The 15,140-nt window shown below is 46.5% G+C and overlaps 1 pseudogene; it reads right to left on the reverse strand.

The window, feature by feature from the left end:
- Positions 1-706: 706 nt before the first annotated feature.
- LOC112820589 (small ribosomal subunit protein eS8 pseudogene) lies at positions 707-1,321 on the reverse strand (annotated as a pseudogene).
- Between the last annotated feature and the right edge of the window lie 13,819 nt (positions 1,322-15,140).

Here is a 15,140-nt window from a genome sequence, read left to right on the forward strand (position 1 = left end):
TTATTAACCATACAGTTGTAAGTGCTCCCTGTCACTCTTAGAATCCAAAAACTAATTAATAGTATAATATGAAAAAATTTATAGTACTTCCACTGTAATTACCTTTGCCTATTTGTGAATGAAGTATGTTTTTTACTCATCCTTGCAACCAATCAGGGCTTAGATGAATGAATGCCATTCATCCAGTCAGCCACTCAAAAACAAAGAGTGAGTTTTTTTGAATGGACCAGGGGAGAACATTCCAATGTAACATTATCACTGAGGATAAAAAATAGCAAGTGTTAGAGAAACACAAGAATGACCTGTGGATTAAAACATTTGTTCACTAATTGTGGATTCATGGACAGAGGAAACCTGGCGTATACAGCTGTGTGCAGGGAGCAAGCCCGAAGTCCCAGTGAGGAAAAATATGGCAAACACAGAGGAGGAGGCAGAGAATGACATGGCGTATTTCTGGAAACATGAGTCTTGGCTGACTGAGCAGCTAGTGGGCATTCTGTACCGTGCTGATGCCAGGTCTGGACTAACACCCAGTTCATGGGGCAAGCCACAGAGGCCCTTGACCTCTTACTCCTGAATGACGCTGAGCCTCTCATCTGCTCTTCCCATTTTCCTTTGACACCCTTCCCACCTTCCTTTCATCACATTTTTTTTTTTTAACAATAAACGCCTTTTTTACATGACCGAAGATAGAAGAGAGGAAGATTTATTTGCCTTTCTGGACTTTGATTTTCCTCAGATGGAACTCTAGCTCCTTGCCCTCTAGCACATAGCCATCTGCTCAGCCACACTGGCCTGGTCTTGAAGCCAGGCACACCAGAAGCTTGCCGTGCTGGAACCACACCCCCAGAAGACTGCTGATTTGGGCATTCTTTTTTCCTTTCATCATATTTCTTCTGAATTTGCTTTGATCGTTTTGTGTTTAAAATCTCTTCCTCCACAGGAGTCAGCTTGGCCCCCTTCTTGTGGCATAGGGGCAGTGCGTAGCAGGGTTCGTACACTGTGGTTACGGTGTGCTATCAATGAGCGTGACCCAGTTCTTCACCAGGGTCTTGGGGCAGACCAGTTCGTTGTTGGATGCATTGTAGACAACGTCAACAATCCTTGTTTTGTGCATATAACACCTGGAATCCCAGAAGTTCCCCACGTCCAGCCTCGAGGTATGGTACTTCTTATTGCCTCCCCGAATGTGGACTGTGTGTATGCCAAGCTTAGTGCTGGCAGTGAGGCGTCCCAGCCCATACCTCTGCTTCTTGTGGTAAGGATTTCTCTTGCCCCCAGTCTTGAAGCGTCTGTGCCAGTGGTCCTGGGAGATGCCCATCGCTCTCAGCACAGGCTGCAAAGGAGCCTTTCATCACGTTTCAATATCTGACTCCTCCATTTTTTTTCTAATAATTTTTTTCTCAGGAGTGAACACAAAGCACTCACCTCTTCACTGACTTCTCTCTGTCAACCTGAAATTCCTGAGACTGAAACTTGTAGGATGCATCTGCCTCCATGCCAAACACACCCCCCTCCTGCAGACAAAGGGAGGCGAGAAGTCCAGCCACTCTCAGCCGACTCCCCAGGGGGCAACGGGCACCCCATCTCAAGAAGCACTAGAAAAGCCAGATCCCCTCTTCTCCTCCAATATTGCAAACCTGGAGCACTGAATAAGCAACCCTCTATTAGAGAAGAAAAAATCACATTCCTAGTGGCAGTCAGCAGGGGGCAGGGGCTCTTCCAACTTAATGACTTGCAAATCAAAAGCATGAAAACCAGAATGCACCTTTTGAACCTCTTTCCCATTCAGCCTCGATGTCCTCATAATTTTCTCCCATAGTGTTCCTGTTATTTTTGCTACCAGAGCAATAACCTTCCTTGTGCATTTTTAAAATGTGGGAGAAGGAGCTGTCCAGTGATCTCAAAGCATATGTTTTTGATTCTCATAAGATTATGGATACCAAAGGAATAAAAATGGAAATCACTACTGCCAAGATATGAAAGAAAGTTTGCATAGTAAAATAATTTAAACCTAACATTTGGACCCAATAAGGCAAATGGAACGTTTTTTCCATATTTTTGGAAAATGTGCATTTTCTTCACATTAAGTGGTACCAATAAAAAATAATGATTCTCACTCAGTTTATTTCTATAAATTAGATTGGCTTATAGTTTTCCAGGACATGGTTTTGTATCAAGCTATATGGCAAACACCTGGGCATAAAATACACTCCGCTATTTGCTTCCACGCGGGAGAAACGGGTCACCATTCCTCTCTTCTAAATCTAGAGCAAAGGTCAGTTAAAGCCAGTTAATATGTTTAGTCCTCTCTAGCTGCCGAGAATGAGTGTTACATCAACAACTTGTGGGGGTCCATGAGCAAAGCCGGGAAGTCCCTCCCAGTTCCACCATTTCCCGGTTAGAAACCCAGGGATTCTGCAATCCGTGCTCGTAAGGACATTTGACTCATCCTGGAATCAGATAAAGAAACAGAGAAGACCAAAGAACAAGAAAGGGCTCGAAAATACTCTTAGGTAGAATCCGTGTATGACCGCAGTTATCTAGGGGAAGTCTCTTGGCTGAGAGCACGGACATGTAATGCCGAAGAAACAGTGGGTGGATGGAGACAGGGAGATGGGGAAAGGGGAGAGAGAGAGAAAGAGGGGAGAAAAGATGGCAGAGAGAGAAGAGATTAAAGCAAATGTTAGGTCCAGAGCTCATGTTGTCTAAAAACAAAAGAGTGTGAAGGCACAAGAAGGTTCTTCCTGCAGGGCCAAAGCTGCTGGAGACCCAAACTCAGGCAGACATGGTGGGCTGAGCACCAAGTCAGAACCAGGAGTGATGCTTCGGAGCCCGTGATGCTTCAAGCTCCACCACTCCTGGAACTTGCTGGATGCAAGCTACGGCCGCTGAGTACCCCCTTTTCTCATGATCGCAAATTCCTTCCTTCCCCATCTCTCAGGCCTGTTGGAAAGCTCAAAGAGAGATGAATGTGAATGAACTGTGATCACTGTAAGATATTCCACACGTGGAGTGTGTGCGGTGGAAAGAGTGGAAGGTGGTGAATTATTTATTATTCTTTGGCTCGAGTGTCAGCTGTTTGTAAAGTCTTCATGTCGTCCAGCAGCTGAGGCACTAGCCACTGAGATTTCAATAAAATTGCCTTGAATTCCTAGCCCACAAACGGTAGGAAACCAAGCATCCTTCCCAATATCCCAGAGGATTCGTATGGGGGCTATTTGGTCCTCGTTCCCTCCTGGCTCCAATTCCCCACTCTGGCTGGATTTCCAATCCCTTCTCCAATTTTTATCTCCTGCAGGTGTTGGGACTTTTGTTGTTGTTGTTGTTGTTGTTCATCCCTGGGGCCAGCCCAAGTTCTGGCATTTCCCCCACAGTACTACGGACACTAGACTGGGCAGGTAGAGACTTTCACTGAGGACTTGAAGATATAGGGTAGTGTTGTATGTACTACATACAGGGAAGCAAGTGACCTAAAAATTAAATGCCAGGGATTCCTTTGTTAACTGTCCCTGGCTCCTCTGGGCACTGGAAACACCTTGCTGGTCATCTCTGCACAGAGAGCCCAGCCTACCCCCACCCAAAGTGACTTCTCTTTCCCTCTCTCATCTCCCACCAAGCTACCAGCCCCCCAGTTCTGTCACTCTTCTCCCGGCCCCTCTAGTCTGGGTCTGGTGCAGGCTACACATTAGACTCTCCTGGGGGGAGGGCGAGTGTAAAAATAGTGATGCCCAGATCCTACCCCAGGCCAATTACATCAGAGGCTGTGGAGCTGGGGACATGCACACATACTTTTCCAAAGCTCCTAATGTACAAGCAGGGTTGAAAACCACCTCCAGTCTAAGCCATCTAAGCCATGTCCTGGGGCGAGCTCACCTTTTGTACTCAAAAAAGTCATAAAGGTATTTTGCTAAACAAAAGATAATTCTCTCCCTGAGAGAATTGCTGCCAATTTTTTAACTGAACATGATTTTTCCTGCCACAAATATTATCTTAAGAAATCTGCCAGCAATCCACACTTCATTTATCCAGGAGTCAGGCTTTTTCCCCCACATGAGCATTTCTGGATGAGCCCCTTGCTCTCCCCCTCCCGGCTCATTTTCCCGGGTCACAAAATAGCAGGGTGGGCAGAGAAGAAACCAAGGAATCCACACAAAGAGGAACCAGGTTTCACTGTTGAGCAACTTTAGGGCAGGTAGAGATTCAAAACTAAAATGGAAGGCTGACAGTATGTTGGAACCATGTGTAAACATTCTCAACCTTCGCAAGAAAAAAGAAAAGGCAGTCCCGCGGCAGTGTTTTGTTTCAAAAACAAACACAGAGATTGTTTTCTCTGAATGTTTCAGAAAACCGAGATTCTATGGAACAGGTCCATACCTACCCTATCCTTCAGTTCTTCTAACAACCAGGTGAAGGAGGGAAGCAGAGCAGGCGTTATTATGCATTTTTCCAGCGGAATGAATTTATACTCAGAGAGGGTAAGTGACTCGCCCAAAGCCACACTCTGCTAGGACACTGCGGAGCTGTTGCTTAAATTGCCTCGTCTTAGTCTATTCTGGCTGTTGCCACAAAGTATCATAAACTGGGTGGCGCATCCACAGAAACTCTGAGATCAAAACGGCAGCATGTGGGTTCTGAGGAGAGTCTCTTCCACAATGCAGATGGCCGCTTTCTCAAATCTTCACGTGGCAGTGAGCAGGGAAGGGCAAGCCCTCTTGTGACTCAGTGAGGGCACTAATCCCATGCATGGGGGGCTCCACCCTCACGACCTCGTCAAATCCTAATTACTCCCCAAGGGCCCCACGTCCTAATCCATCACACTGGGGGAGAAGGGTTTCAACATAAGAATTTGGGGGGTGGGCCATAAACAGTCCCTACCAGTGCTCTTACTCCAGTTGAGGCACCCTTTCTTTACCTCATCACGCCTCTTCCTTTGTGTCACCTTGCTACCAGTGAGTCTGTAGGCCTGGGGTATGTGTGCCTGTACACACACACGCACGCACACACACACACACACACACACACACACACACACATACACCTGCCATCACGGCCGGGGAGGCCACATTCCCTGTACACATGCCTCCTGAACAAGGGGTGATCAAGGAAGAACATGAGATGCCCAGGACCACCTATGCCTTCTCTTTCTGGGATGGGAGACGAGGAAGCAAGCTTGGCACCTGTGACCCACTAACAGGGCCCTTTTCCGCCCATTTCCCCTTTTGTCCCCTGCTGTGCCCTCATGCGCTCTGATCTGAGATGCTGCAATGCTTTCTCTCAGGAAAGCAGCCGATGTCAGGCCCTGCCTTTGTCTGAACAAGTCCATGTCACCTGTCCCTGAGGGAAAGCATTTTAGACCCTGTCTTTGTTGGGAAAAAGAATGGTAATTCATAACCTTCTAGAATTAGGCTGAGCACAGAGCCCCAGGAATGCTTGTTGACTGACTGATTCTTGGATCTCAGAGCTGGAAGGGCTCAGTAGAGGTCATCTCCCGGCCTTCAGACAGAGAGAGGACACTGCGCCTGCCCCACCTGTGCACAAATCACAGGCCCTGTGGCCTTCTGTAGGGTGCACCAAGGCTGGTCCAGAAGCAGAGATAGCCCACTCCCCAATCGCAAGGGAAACTGAGTCCCACTCCCTTTAAAGCAGAGTTGCTGTCATGAAGCTAAGTGTTGTTGGGGCAGCTAGGCCAAAGAGGGGACTCTGGGGTATCAGCCTCCTATCTAATTCCTGTGGAATGTTTGTGCCTTTGAATAATTTCTACAAGGCCCTTCTGCTCCAGGCTCTGCAGACAACCTTGGGTGAGAGACAAGAGGACGATGAGATGTCCTAAAAATGCCTCTTTAAAACCCGTCGCTTGACAGAACCTGTATCACCACCCATTGCCGGGAACAAAACAAAACCTCTCCCCCTCTGCCCTTCCACCCTCCCCTTGTGCTCCCCGAGACGCAGGCTTGGGGACTGAACACATATGGGTCTAGTTGGTCGATCGGGTGTCCTCCAAGGCTGTAAATTCAGACAGTCACAAATCAGCTTCAGGGAAACTTCAGGCCCAGACACGCACGTGCTCACATTCAAGTCCTGGTGTCCGGGCTGAAATATGGCTGCACGTGGTCCCTTCTGCATCGCCGGCCTGCTGGAGATGCCACCCTGTCAGAGATGGTTTATGGAGCGGCCAGGAGGCCAGAACACAGTGGCCAGCTACCACCCCAGCCAAGGCGCCCCGAGGCTTTGATCTCCTGCTGCAAGCCCAGCGTCAGCAGGCCCGGCCAGCCATTCCCACACACAGGCCTGAAATGTGGCTTTCCAAAGCACCCCGGGGGGCTCTGGGTTCCTCCTGCACCCCACCAAGGCATTGTCAGTGCTGACGCTTTTCTTCCCTAGTAGTAACTCTTGGTGACATCCCATTGTCACCAGCTACCCACAGAGCACCCCTGGTCCTTTTTCCTTCCTGGTGCTGACAGCTGACACAGAGCCTGCTCACACTTTGCATGAAACTGCTCCTTCTTGGAGGCCCTTCTCCAAGAATCTGAGCTTGAATGCAGACAGGACATTAACTCAGAGCAAGTTTCATACACTGGGTTTTCTGAGTCCTAGGAGGTACCCTGGCCTAGTCGATCAGGAGCCAATTTACACTGGCCTCCAAAGTTTGTGCCATCATAATGCTTTCCTGGCCCCAAGAGAAGTTCAAAGGTGAGACTCATTTGGGAAAAGCACACAGTACCAGCCAGGAGCTTTCGAGCTGCCTCAGCAGGGCTTTGTAACCTCGAGTGTGTGGCAAACTCACGGCAGAGCTTGACAAGAGCCCGACTGGTGCATGGGTCCCCTTCCCAGACACAGATGCTGATTGGTCTGAGGTCCAGAGATTTGTAGAGCTCTTAAAGGTGCTCCTCCACATACAGCTGAGGCTAAGAACAACGAAGTGAGGATAGTGTCACTTTTCCCCAGAGTCTCTAAGGCATCCCCCCAGCTGGGTGAGGAGAGTTTGGGAGGTATCCGAACACTCTAATTACACTTCTATCACCCCGTCCCTCATTCCCTGCCATTTACTGGGCACTCACATTGTGGGAGGCACCGTGTGTTAGCCCTAGTCTAGCTTCTTCAGAGAAGCAGAGCCAACAGGATGCTTGTAGATATAAATATATATATACATCTATAGAGAGAGATTTATTATCAGGAATTGGGTCACATGATTATAGAGACAGAGGCGCCCCAGGATCTGCAGTCAGCAGGCTGGAGACCAAGGAGAGCTGCTAGCATTAAAAGTTCCAGTCTGAGTCCAAATCCAAAGGCAGAAGAAGGCTGATATCTGAGCTCGAAGACAGGCAGAGAGAGCAAATTCTCTCTTCTCAGGCTTCTGTTCCTTTCAGGCCTTTGAGGGACTGGATGAAGCCATCCCACATTCGAGAGGACAATCTGCTTTACTCAGTCTACAAATTCAAATGTTAAACTCATCTAAAAACACCCTCACGGGCTCATTCAGAATAATGTTTAATCAAATATCTGAGCACTTCGTGACTGAGTCAAGTCGACACATAAAATTAACTGCCACATGCTGTTCTAGGCAAGATCTGGATCCTTGCCCTCAAGGAGCTGCCAGTCTCATGACAAGGAAAGATATCCGTGGAGAGCTGGTCTCCACGGCATAGTGCGGCCATACAGAGAGGACAGCGGGGGCTCAGAGGAAAACATCTGAGCCAAGATGGTCGCCAAAGTCCTCCCGGAGAAACCGGCATTAAGCTGGGCTGAGAGGCTATTGTGGGTTGAATTGCATCTAACAAAAGCTATGCTTAAAGTTCTAATTCCCAGTAATATGACCAGAATGTGATCTTATTTAGGAATAGGATGGTTGCAGATGTCACTAGCAAAGATGGGGTCATGCTAAAGTAGAGTGAGCTCTGAATCTGATATGACTGATGCCCTTATAAGAAGAGGAAAGAGACATAGAGAGATGCTTTCACCAGAAGCTCACAAGACAAGCCACACAGAACAGTTTCTCCCTCAGAGCCTTCAGAGGACTCAACCATGCTGACACCCTGAAGTCAGGCTGCTGGCCTCCAGAGCCATGAGAGAATAAGTTTCTCTTGTTCTGGGCCACCCAGTTTGTGGTCCTTCGTTATGGCAGCCCTAGCCAAGTAAGAGGCTAGGACAAGTGGGGTGGGGAGGGAGACCCAGGAGAAGCAGAGGTGGCAATAAATAGTACCTGGGAAGGACAAGGAACAACACAGCTAGAACAATGAATTTCAGAAAAATAAGAAATGATAGAAAACAGGAATCCAAGCTGCCAATTCCCCAGCAATCCCACCGTGCTGCCCCGTCTTGGAAATGTCTTACCCCTCCACCCACGTAATATAAACGAGTGCTCCCTTCCTCTTTCTTGCCTTCTCCCCCTCCCTGGGCACAGTGATTGTGAGCATGGGCATGTGACCCAAACATCCTTCTTGGCCACGGGAATTGGTCCACAGTTGGGCATGAAGCCAAGGCAAGCCAATTAGAGCCTTTCCCTGGGACTTTTTATTTTTACAATTATTAAAACTTGTAGAAAAGAGCCCTTTTCTCTACGCACAGGGCTGTGAAACATGAACTTGAAGCTGCCCTCAGCCACGTCCTGGTAATATAAATAAATAAGGAAATAAAATGACCCTTCTATCACTCGTGCCCCTGGTTCTAGACACCAAGGTTTTTGGAGCTGCATCTGGATTTTTACCCCTTTCCAGTTCTTCCATCAATTCTGTGAACTCCCCGCAATAATCTTACACATAAAAACAAAAATAACTTTGTTTTTAAACTTACTCAAATGGATTTCTGCCACTCGCTACCGAAGGAGCCTCAACTAGTACATCATGGGAGAACACATATTGCCCACATCCTAAAGAGCTTTGATGCCAGGCTGCAGGGTGTATTTTTAACCCTGTTAGCTAGAGATTATTAACTGGAGTCTATAGGATCTGGCTTCAGGGTTCCCCATGAAACTCTAGAAAATATGTGCAAAATGCACACAAATGTGCACCCGTCTGGGAAAAGGCAGCATAAATGCCACCACGTTCTCAGTAGCAGAGTCCTTGACCACCCCCCAAAGAAGATTAAGAACCACTGACATGAGCAATGAGGAGCCATTACAAACATAAGAATCACAGAACCTATTATCCTCCACAAACAATTCTTAAGTACCTCAGATAGCCAGTCATCTCTTCAACAAACATGCTGTCCATTCCAGGGTCAAGAGCTGTTGGGGATGTGAAGATACATATGATATAATTTTATCAAGGAGCTCAGTCACCTTGGGGTGGGGATGGGCACCCACATGATTTCAATAGAAGGTGAGAGAGGGTAAACAATGTAATAACAAGGCAGAGGAGAGTACCTAGAACATTTTCCACAGCCTGAAGGAGCAGTCGTGTTGTGGCCCTCAGACTAGACCGACTAGCAGCATCAGCATCTCCTGGGCACATATTAGAAACACAGGGTTAGCCTGGTGATGGGTATTAAAGAGGACACATTCTGCATGGAGCACTGGGTGTTATGCACAAACAATGAACCATGGAACACTACATCAAAAACTAATGATGAAATGTATGGTGATTAACATAACAATAAAAAATAAAAAAAATTTAAAAAAGAAACACAGATTTCTTTTTTTAAATTTTTTATTGTTATGTTAATCACCATACATTACATCATTAGTTTTTGATGTAGTGTTCCATGATTCATTGAAGAAACACAGATTTCAAGCATCACGCCAGACTTTCTGAATCCGAATCTGCACGATCCTCCAAAGGAGGTGTATGCAAATTAGTTTGAGATGCATGCACCCAGGTAGTTCTTAGTGTAGTGTTAATATGATCTGACAGGGAAGAAAACCCACCCAGAAGAGACAGAAGCAGGGATGGCAGTTGCCCAGGTGTGCCACACGTATCAAGCCGAGTCTCCTTCGACAGGGGATGTATACGGGGACATTAGCTGCTCGGAGCATGGGATGCAGGGGGCCACAGTGTGTGAGCCCAACCCTAGAAGCGGCTCTTGGTCCTGCTCGATGCTGCGCCTGCACCACAGACATATGGTCTCCTTGAGCGGCCAGAGTGACACCAGCATACTTCGTATGCATCAGCACACTCAGAGGGGATTAACTAACATCTGGGGAGCATGGCCTGCTGTATTCTGCTGGTTTGTGGAACAAAGGAGCACAAGAAGGCTCTTGGAGTGCCTGAGCACCAGCCCAACATGGTGCCAGTGGGGCAGGGGGCTTCCCAGGAGGGAGCAGCCCCATCACTAGGCTTCAGATGACCCCAACAGACAGACACACAGGCAGACAGCAGAGCTGAAAGGCTAGGGCATCAAGAACTCAGGGTGTAGGGAATAGTAACAGCAATTAGGCCAAAAGGATTCCCCTGGTTGTTCGCTTAGTTTTAGAAATGCCACATTAGGCAAAGTTGAGCCCCTTTGACCCACAGTGAGTGCTGTGAATCTTCAAGAGGAACATAAAATAGGTTTTAGTTCCCAGGCACTAATCACAGAACACTTGCCTTCTGTGTGAGGCAGCCGGGGCTGCCATAACCAAATACCACAGGTGGGGCGACCTAAAAAGCAACAATCGATTTCTCACAGTCTTGGAGCCTGGGAAGTCTAAGGTCAAGGTGCCAGCTGATACGCTTTCTTGGGGAGGGCTCTCCTCCCCGCTTGCAGACTGCTGCCTCCCATGGCAGGAAGAAAGAGAGCAAGCATGTGCCCTGGTATCTCTTCTCCTAAGGGTACGAATCCTATCGTGAGAGACCCCCACTCGTGACGTCATCTAACCCTAATTGCTTCCCAAAGGCCCCACCTCCCAATACCATCACATGGGAGGTTAGAGTTTCAGGACATGAACAGAGTGAGGGTGGATAGTCAAGTCAGTTCCCAGCACTATCCTGCCATAGGTAGGAAGCCTGCAGAGCAGACTCGAAAATACTGGCAAAGATGGACATAACAAAGATGCATCTGGGGAAAGAAGACAGTCCGAGAATGTCAGCAGCAGGCGTCATAAGGGTTTTCTGTTCAGAGCAATCAAGCTATTAAAGGATGTAGGTGTTTGCAGCAAACATGCCAAATGTGCCAAGAAGTTCATCGTAATAATGACCACCTCCACTTCTGAGTACTCGGTATGAGCTAGAGGCACGTTATGAGCTAGGCTTTATATACATGGTCTCATGTAATGCTCTGAAGCTACTATTGCTACTATTGCTCATCCCCATTTTCAGATGATGAGACCAGGGCTTTAAAATGTCAATTAGCTGCCTTAAGTCTTACAGCCAGCTGCTGCCAAAGCTACCCAAGATCTCTCTGACTTCAGGTGCCTGTTAAAATGCTGTAAGAGGGTGGAGCAAGATGGCGGAGGAGTAGGAGACCTGGATTTCGTCTGGTCTCAGGAATTCAGCTGGCTAGGGATCAAACCATTCTGAACACCTATGAACTCAACAGGAGATCAAAGAAGAGGGTAGCAACAACTCTCTGAACAGAGAAGCGACCACTTACTGGAAGGTAGGACGTGCGGAGAAGTGAATCCGAGGCGATATTCGGGAGACAGTGGGGGAGGGGGCCTCCGTTGGCCGCTTCTGGCAAGTGATAGAGCCGCGGAGCACAAAATCGGAACTTTTGGAAGTTGGTTCCACTGAGGGACGTCACTCCAGTGGCTAAGCGGGGGGTGGAAACCTCGCGGGACAGTATGGACTCAGGACCCTCGGGGTCACAGAAAGACCGGGGGTGCCTGAGTGCAGCAGAGCTCCCAGGTATCGGAGCGGGGAAGCCGGCTGCAGAGACGGAGCCGAGGCGCGGGCTCTCAGCTCGGGGTTGGCATAAACTGTGATCCGCGGCCCACTTGAGCCACTGCGCCTCCAGCAGGGACCCAACGAGCAGCAGAGCAGGGGAGACTCCCCTTCCTCCCCCGGGTAGGAGCGGCCCGGGAGTGCACCGCAGGGATCTGCTGGGTTTGGAGACTCCACACGGGGTCGGGTGCCAGACATAAAAACGCTCAGTCACAGGCCGGGTGAGCACGGAGTGTGGCCAGAGACCGGGAAGACGGGAGTGACTGACGGCTTTTCTCTCGGGGCGCACTGAGGAGCGGGCCCCGAGTTCTCAGCTCCTCCGGGCAGAGAGTGGGAGGCCACCATTTTCACCCTGGACCTCCAAAGCTGTACCGAGAGCTTGCAGGGAACAAAAGCTCCTAAGAGCAAACCCGAGCAGCTTGCTTAGCCCGGACCAACAAGGGCGGGGCAATTCTGCCTCCGCCAAAGACATTTGGGAACCACGGCAACAGGCCCCTCCCCCAGAAGATCAGCACCAACAGCCAGCAAGCCAAGACCAAGTTTACCCATCAAGGAGAACGGGAGAACTCCAGCGCTAGGGGAATACTGCACATAAAATTCATGGCTTTTTTACGATGATTCATTACTTTTTCAAAGTTAATTTTTTGACGGTTTTTTGGGGTTTTTTTTTTATTTTTCTTTTTCCCTTTTTCAACCAACATCTTATCAATCCCTTTTTTAAAAAAACATTTTTTATTTTTCATTTTTAGAGTCATATTTTATCCCTTCATAGTAGTTACCCTTATTTTTGGCATACATATATAATTTCTCCTCTCTTTAAAATTTTGAGATACAGTTTCTTGTAACAGATCAAAATATAACCTAAATCACTAGTGTATGGCTTTGTTCTAGTCTCCTGCCTGATCACAGTCTCTCCCATTTTTTTCTTTTTTTTTAAATCTTCTTCTTTCTTCTTTCAAACAACTTCTTATCAATTCTGTTTATAAAACCTTTTGTAATTTTCATCTTTACAGTCATCTTCCATCCCTTCATTGTATCAACCCTTATTTTGTACATATATGTCTCTCTTCCTTTAAAATTTTAGGAGGCACTTCTTTCTAAGAGACCAAAATACGCCCAAAATCTGGTGTGTGGCACTGATCTATGCACCAGTCTGATCATATTTGATCATATTCTGGTTTTTTTGTTTTGTTCTGTTTTTGTTTGTTTTTTTCTTTTTCTTTTTCTTTTTTTTTTCTTTCTTTTTTCTTTCTTTCCCTTTCTTTTCCCCTGGTTTCAGGTCTTTTCTGATTTGTATAGAGTATATTTGCTAGGGACATTGTTAACCTGTTAGCATTTTGTTCTCTCATTCATCTGTTCTCCTCTGGACAAAATGACAAGACAAAAAAAATCACCTCAGCAAAAAGAACAAGAGGTAGTACCATCTGCCAGGGACCTACTCAATACGGACATTAGTACGATGTCGGACCTAGAGTTCAGAATCGTGACTTTAAAAGATAATAGCTGGGCTTGAGAAAAGCATGGAAGTTATTAGAGAAACCCTTTCTGGAGAAATAAAAGAACTAAAATCTAATCAAGTCAAAATCAAAAAGGCTATTAATGAGGTGCAATCAAAAATGGGGGAACTAACTGCTAGGATAAACGAGGCAGAAGAGAGAATCAGCGATATAGAAGACCAAATGATGGAAAATAAAGAGGCTGAGAAAAAGAGAGACAAACAACTACAGGATCACGAGGGCAGAATTCGAGAGATAAGTGATACGATAAGACGAAAGACCATTAGAATAATTGGGATCCCAAAAGAAGAAGAGAGAGGGGGGCAGAAGGTATATTGGAGCAAATTATAGCAAAGAACTTGCCTAATTTGGGGAAGGAAACAGGCATCAAAATCCAGGAGGCACAGAGAACCCCTCTCAAAATCAATAAAAATAGGTCAACACCTCGATATCTAATAGTAAAACTTACGAGTCTCAGAGACAAAGAGAAAATCCTGAAAACAGCTTGGGAGAAGAGATATGTAACCTACAATGGTAGAAACATTAGATTGGCAACAGACCTATCCACAGAGACCTAGCAGGCCAGAAAGGACTGGCATGATATCTTTAGAGTACTAAGGGGAAAAATATGCAGCCAAGAATACTATATCCAGCTAGGCTGTTATTGAAAATTGAAGGAGAGAGAAAAAGCTTCCAGGACAAACAAAAACTAAAGGAATTTGCAAACACGAAACCAGCCCTCCAAGAAATATTGAAAGGGGTCCTCTAAGCAAAGAGAGACCCTAAAAGCAGCATAGATCAGAAAGGAACACAGACAATATACAGTCACAGTCACCTTACAGGCAATACAATGGCACTAAATTCCTATCTTTCAATAGTTACCCTGAATTTAAATGGGCTAAATGCCCCAATGAAAAGACACAGGCTATCAGATTGGATTAAAAAACAAGACCCATCAATATGCTGTCTGCAAGAGACTCATTTTGGACCCAAAGACACCCCCAGATTGAAAGTGAGGGGGTGGAAAACCATTTACCATGCTAATGGACACCAAAAGAAAGCTGGGGTGGCAATCCTTATATCAGACAAATTAGATTTTAAAACAAAGACTGTAATAAGAGATGAGGAAGGACACTATATCCTACTTAAAGGGTCTATCCAACAAGAAGATCTAACAATTGTAAAAATCTATGCCCCTAACGTGAGAGCAGCCAATTATATAAGGCAATTAATAACAAAAGCAAAGAAACACATTGACAACAATACAGTAATAGTGGGGGACCTTAACACCCCCCTGACTGAAATGGACAGATCATCTAAGCAAAAGATCAACAAGGAAATAAAGACTTTAAATGACACACTGGACCAAATGGACTTCACAGACATATTCAGAACATTCCATCCCAAAGCAATGGAATATACATTCTTCTCTAGTGCCCATGGAATATTCTCCAGAATTGATCACATCCTAGGTCACAAATCAGGTCTCAACCGGTACCAAAAGATTGGGATCATTCCCTGCATATTTTCAGACCACAGTGCTTTGAAACCAGAACTCAATCACAAGAGGAAAGTCGGAAAGAACTCAAATACATGGAGGCTAAAGAGCATCCTACTAAAGAATGAAAGGGTCAACCAGGAAATTAAAGAAGAATTTAAAAAATTCATGGAAACCAATGAAAATGAAAACACAACTGTTCAAAATCTTTGGGATACAGCAAAGGCAGTCCTGAGAGGAAAGTATATAGCAATACAAGCCTTTCTCAAGAAACAAGAAAGGTCTCAAATACACAACCTAACCCTACACCTAAAGGAGCTGGAGAAAGAACAGCAAATAAAGCCTAAA

Source organism: Callorhinus ursinus, unplaced genomic scaffold (assembly GCF_003265705.2).
Source record: "Callorhinus ursinus isolate GAN/ISIS: 27379988/994484 unplaced genomic scaffold, GSC_fseal_2.0 scaffold10, whole genome shotgun sequence".
Lineage (NCBI taxonomy): Eukaryota > Metazoa > Chordata > Mammalia > Carnivora > Otariidae > Callorhinus > Callorhinus ursinus.